The sequence below is a fragment of the Bubalus kerabau genome, chromosome 13 (assembly GCF_029407905.1).
Source record: "Bubalus kerabau isolate K-KA32 ecotype Philippines breed swamp buffalo chromosome 13, PCC_UOA_SB_1v2, whole genome shotgun sequence".
In the NCBI taxonomy this organism is placed as follows: Eukaryota; Metazoa; Chordata; class Mammalia; order Artiodactyla; family Bovidae; genus Bubalus; species Bubalus kerabau.
The window spans coordinates 43,029,377-43,036,154 of NC_073636.1; positions in this window are offsets into that span (position 1 = coordinate 43,029,377).

The window sequence follows — 6,778 nt, forward strand, 5'->3', positions numbered from 1 at the left end:
TTGTCAGGCATACAGGGATGGAGCCCTGACCTCTGAGTGGGAAGGACCAGGAGAGAGAGACAGGTGTGAAACCTGAGAAGACCTGAGCCTGCAGGACAGATACGGGGAGTCTGCATCCTCCCCCGGGGGTCTGACTAGGTGGGGGGTCAGCACATCCCCAACTCCAGAGGGCTGTGGGCAGGCCATCAGGACACAGACGCTGAAAACCGGAGCCAACTGCCCTCTGCCCAGTGGGTTCACCAAAGTGTCAACTTTGAGGTGGGGGACAGAGTTCTGTGTTCGGACACGGCAGGAAAAGACAGTGGGGAGATGCTATCCCCAGACAAAAAGCCACCTCAGGACTGAAGCCTGAGGATCTGCTTGACAAAGAAATGAAAACCTGCTCCCCCCATCCTGCACCCCCACCTTGGCGGGCCTCCCAGCCCCTTCCTTCCACGATAGCAGCTTAGCTACTGTGCGGATTCCAGAGGCCAGGGATCAAAAATGCACGAAGGCCAAAGTGAAAATTGATTTGGTCCATTTATAGGTCGGTGATCTCACGTCTGAAAAAGTAAACAACTGGCCATCTCCCAAGAGAGTCCCAAATAAGTCATGGAACGTTTTTGAGCTGAGCAGACTATGCAAGTCATTCACTGTCTTTGTGATAATAAAGCAGGCTCTTGCGTTTTCAAAAATAGCCACACAATGCACATCCCAGCAGGTTGTGGGTGATGCACACAGGTTAGAGGTTCCCACCCACGTGTCCTGCCCCGCGGGTCCCACGCCCACTTTCCCGCACTCACTCAGAATAGCCACCCCATCTGCATGACAAGACCCCGTGGCATCCAGCTTGCACTCCTGCACACATGCGTGAACCAGCCTGACACTGCAGACCCAACGGCAGCAACATGTGAATGTGCTTCGTTTTAGGGTGCTTCTCAGAAGCGTATTTTAATAAGGAATTTAAGATAAATTGCTGCTTAAATTGAATGGTGGTGGAGAGGCTTGGATTGACAGAAATTAGGAAAAAAAATGGAATTAAGCTGAATCTTTTTCCCTAACATGAAATGTACCCTCTGAATACTCAGAATCATTCCACTTACTTCTCCTTCATCCTCACAGGGTTAAACATCGAGAAAATAGGAAATATGCCTTGAGCTCTGTGGTCTTAGGTGGCTCACTGAGGGGTTGCCCTCTGGGGTTGGGTTCTGAGAGGCTGTTGTGTGGAGTTGGGAATCTACTCCACCCTCCTGAAGAGCCGGGACGAGTCTTGAGAGAGAGAAACGGACTGGTTGAAGGGGCAGCCTTGCCAATCCAGAGAACTGCTCGAGTGACAAGCACCCGTGAAGATCAGGGCCCTGTTGGGAGACAAGTCCTTTAAGAAGCTACACTCTCCAGAAGACAGTTCTGAGAACCCCTAGAAGAGCTCTGGGAAGGACTTCACTCAAAATGCTTCCTAGGGCTTGCCTACTGCTCTTTCCCCACCTCACGTAGGAATGGGTTCTCCAGCCAAGACAGTCTTGAGCTGTTCTTTTCCTAATTGAGGTTCAGTTGATGTATAACTGGATTAGCTTCCCTCTACAACATAATGTATATGTTGTGGGATGATCACAGTAAGTCTAGTTAACATACATAGCATACATAAGTCTAGTTAACATGACAGTCACCATACACAGTTACAGAATACTTTTTCTTGTGATACCTACCCTCTTCAGTTCAGTTCAGTCGCTCAGTCGTGTCCCATTCTGTGACCCCATGAATTGCAGCACGCCAGGCCTCCTTGTCCATCCCCAACTCCCAGAGTTCACCCAGACTCACGTCCATCAAGTCAGTGATGCCATCCAGCCATCTCATCCTCTGTCGTCCCCTTCTCCTCCTGCCCCCAATCCCTCCCAGCATCAGGGTCTTTTCCAATGAGTCAACTCTTCGCATGAGGTGGCCAAAGTACTGGAGTTTCAGCCTCAGCATCAGTCCTTCCAATGAACACCCAGGACTGGTCTCCTTTAGGATGTACTGGTTGGATCTCCTTGCAGTCCAAGGGGCTCTCAAGAGTCTTCTCCAACACCAAGTCTCAAAAGCATCAATTCTTCAGTGCTCAGCTTTCTTCTTAGCAGCTTTCAAACAAGCAATGCGGTATTGTTAACTATGGTCACCGTTCTGTATACTACATCCCCAGGGCTTCTTTAACTGGAAATCTACCTTCTGATCTATTTCATGCTCTCCACCACTCCTGACCTCTGGAAACCAGCAGTCTGATGTCTGTTTTGATGACTTCTGTTTTTTAGATTCCACGTGTGTGATACCTCAGTTGGTAAAGAATCTGCCTGTAATGCAGGAGACCCCGGTTCGATTCCTGGGTCAGGAAGATCCCCTGGAGAAGGGATAGGCTACCCACTCCAGTATTCTTGGGCTTCCTTTGGGGCTCAGCTGGTAAAGAATTGGCCTGTAATGCGGGAGACCTGGATTTGATCCCTGTGTTGGGAAGATCCCCTGGAGAAGGGAAAGGCTACCCACTCCAGTATTCTGGCCTGAAGAATTCCAGGGACTGTGTAGTCCATGGGGTCGCAAAGAGTCAGACACAGCTGAGCGACCTTCATTTTGTGTGATTTTACAGTACTTGTCTTTCTCTGTCTGACTTATTTCACTTAGCATGATGTTCTTTAGGTTCATCCATGTTGAAAATGGCAAGATTTAATTCTTTCTTATGGCTGAGTCATATTCCATTACATACATAAACCACATCTTTATCCATTCATCTGTTGATGGACATCTAGGTTGCTTTCATATCTTGACTATTGTAAATAATGCTGCTATGAATGTCAGGGTGCATGTATCTTTTCTAATTAATGATTTCATTTCCTTTGGATATAGTCCCCGAAGTGGAATTTCTGCATCATATGGTAGTTCTGTTTTCCTTAAAAGGAAACTCCATATTATTTTCCATGGTGAATGCACCAATTTATATTCCCACCAATAGGGCCCAAAAGTTCCCCTTTTCCACATCCTCGCCAGTACTTAACTCTTGGCTTTCGATGATAGCCTTTCTGACAAGTGTGAGATAATATCTCATTGTAGTTTGGATTTGCATTTTCCTGATGGTGAGTGATATTGAGCATCTTTTTCTGTGTCAGTTGTGTTTCTGTATCTCTTCTTTGGCAAAATGTCTATTCAGATCCTCTGCCCATTTTTAATCAGATTGCTTGGTTTTTTGCTATATGAATGAATTCTTTATATAATTTGGATATTAGCCCCTTATCAGATATATGATTTGTAAATACTTCCTTCCCTTCAGTAGGCCGTTTTGTTTTGTGGATGGTTTGCTTTCCTCTGCAGGGCAAGAACGTTTTAAATTGTGACTATTCTGCCAAATTTCCCTACAACTCCACTGGCAGTCAGGTGCCAGCTTCCTGAGCTCTCACCAACACAGCGCTGGCCAGGCTGTTTGCTCTGCCATTCTAACAGGTAAAAATGATAACTGATGATTTCACTAGGCACCGATCTCATTTATCTTGTATGTGCATGTCTAGGAGTATTTCCTTTTCTGTGAAACATCTGTTCATGTCCCTTGACAATTTGTCTATCAGATTATGGTCATTTTCTTGCTGATTTTTAGGAAGCTTTTATATATCAAGGAAATTAGCTATTGTGACAGAATATGTTGCAAATTTCCCCCATTTTATCAATATTACTACATTTTTACTTTACAGTACTTTTTCAATACACAATTTTACTCTTAATGTATTCAGATGAATCCAATTTCTCTCTCTTTTTGTGGCCATACTGCATGGCTTGTAGGGTCTTAGTTCCTTGACCAGGGATTGAACCCAGGCCCTGGCAGTGAAAGCACCAAGTCTTAACCACTGGACCGCCAGGGAATTCCCTAAATTTGTCTAATTTATGACAGTTTTTGTACAATTTATCTTGCTTGTTGAATTCTGGGTTTTGTGTCATCGTTAGAAAGGGTCCCCCACTGAGAGAGTTTTAAAAGTTAACAGTTTTTTTTTTAAGATATAGTTTTCATTTTTATATTACTTTCAGTATCCCTGCACATGCTTTTGAATACTCTCAAGGAAAACAAATCATTGTTTTGGGGTGGATTTGATTTTTAGAACAATTTCATAATCATTGGAAAGCAAATGGATAATACCATTTTGGGGATAAAATCAAGGGTGGCAATAAAGTCATGAGGTGATTCCCTAAAGGAATTTTCAGAAAGTGTCCAGAATCATCACAGGTCAGTAATATAAATACCACATCTCCCAAGGTAAGCGCTGTGAGAAGCCACACTTCGGTGTGCAATTTCTGGTAAAGCTGTTTTTAAATGCCTTGTTTGGAGACCATGAACTGTGAAGAGGGTTCATCCTCATAGAGGAAACTCTGTTTTCTACCCCTCCACTCGCCCCTCGATCTGCTGTTAGCGCCTCATGCTGAAACCAGACGAGTGGGCCTTTTCCCACCGGACAGTTCTCTGAGCCCAGCTGGGTGTCCTGCAGTTCAACTCCATCTGACACCATCCGTCCAGAGATGGAGCCGGCGCCAGACCTCGCAGCTAGGAGTTCAGTCCTACATGATCGCCCGCCCTCCAGAGGCCCTTCTCAAGTCCAGGTACTTGGGATTGGACCTGTGCTTCCGATCGACCAGCTCTAAGTCTGAGGTCCCCACAACACCCCACTCAGATTCTGTAATTCGCTAGAGAGGCTCACAGAATTCAGGAGAACAGTTTACTCCTTATTGCCAGTTCATCACACAGGATACAAACCAACAGGCAGATGGAAGGGACAGGAGGGGAGAGCATAGGGGAGGGTGTGGAGCACCCACACTCCCCGGGCACACCACCCTCCTGGCACCTCATCACCCTGGGAGCTCTCCAAACCCTGTACTCTGCAGATTTTTATGGAGGCCTCATTATATAGGTTTGGTTGACTAAGTCACTGATTTCCAGCCCCCATCACCACCCCAGAGGTTGGGCCTAAAAGAGGCAGACTCCCTGAGCACTCTAATCACTTGGTTGGTTGCCCCAGCAACCAGCCACCACCCCAGTGGTTACCTGGAGGCTTGCCAAAAATCACCTCATTAACCCAAGTTCAAGTATGATTGAAGGGGCTAACAGGACTGAGGATAAGAGACCAAATACAACAAAAGATGCTCCCGCTGCTCTTATGCTTACAAACTCCCCAGAGTTTGGGGACCTATGAGCCAGGAACAGGACGAAGACCAGACATATATTTTGTTCTATAAATCATGACATCACAGTCCTAGAAAGAAGCTTTAGATGGGCAGGGGTCCAACAGCCCTGTCTTCAATACTGTAAGTGTTGGGACTTCCCTGGTGGTTCAGTGGTTGGGACTCCATGCTTTCATTGCCCAGGGCGCAAGTTCAATCCCTGGGTAGGGAACTAGGAGCCGGCAAGCCAAATGGCACAGTCTAAAAAAAGTAAATAAAACAACTTGAAAGGTTTATCAGAGCCTGGCCCTGCCTTCGTGGCTTCAGAGGCCAGAATTCAGACTCACAGGGAAGCTGGTAATGGGGAAAGATGTCCTGAAAGAAGATGGCTCTTGATTCAAGGGTCAGCATTCAAGGGTACCCGAAAAGGCCTCCCTGCTGTGGGGTGAGAGGTCAGCATTGGTTGCCTCCCTGGCTGTTTCATACTTCCCACTTCCTTGGATTCACCTTGAAAATTATGTTGAGTGTGTGGCCAGATAAGCAAACCACATGCTGCATCCCTCAGTTCTGAGCTACAATAACAACCATGGCCTGTGTTGATGGAGGGCTTACTGGGTGTCAGGCATGAAGTCAACAGTCCATCATGTAGCTCAGAGGCTGGGATGTCTGAGCTGAAGGTCAGTGACAGGAGATGAAGGGGGTCCCTTGCACCCAGGTCCGCAGGTTTCCAAACCCCAAACTGGTGTGCCTCCCGAGTTAAGAGTGTCTCCAGATGAATTTTTCATCACATTGAAAGGTTGTTGTTGAATCACACGAATACACCAGGATTCTTGGCCCCCGGAGGAGAAGAATTCAATCCGGGGCCAGAGACGAGGCTTGATCGCTCAGAGCTTTTGTGTAATAAAGTTTTATTAAAGTATAAAGGAGATAGAGAAAGCGTCTGACATAGGCATCAGAAGGGGGCAGAAAGAGTACCCCCTTGCTAGTCTTCAGCTGGATGTTATATAGTCACTAGCAGTCTGTTAATGAAAGAAAGGAATGTCTTATAATTCAGAATGGCACCAAATGGTTTATCCTGGGCCATAAAATAATTAACTTGAATCTTAAAGAAGGGCAGACCACCATACAAATAGTTTCATTTACATAGATTAGGGGAACAATATCTGAGTATAACATACTGGTTTGTCAAGAAGGTTTTGGGCCAAGAGGCGGAGCCGACTTGGAGACAGAGTTTGGGGTAAAGGCGTAGTACATTAGCATAGCTTAAGACAAACATTTCCATAAGAAAAAGGCATTGGTTATCTCTAGGCTCAAGAATAGCTAACTTCAGGCGAAACCAGGTGTCATTATGGCAACACAGTATTTTAAGAGAAACCTCTCTTTAAATTTGTATAGAGAAGGAAAAAAATATTGCTAGTTTGTTTCCTCCTGCCGCTTAAGAGAGATAAAAATGTCTGACACTTGCAGGCTATTTCCTCCATTTGGAGACCCCTGGCCTTCCTGCCTGTTACCCTCTCAACATCAGGCCTTGAATGTAGCTATTTATCAAAAGTGGGTTTCCCTGCTGGAGAATCAATCATTACATATTCATGAGCATGGAATATTTAGAAAAATAATCAAGAGAAAATTTTAAAAA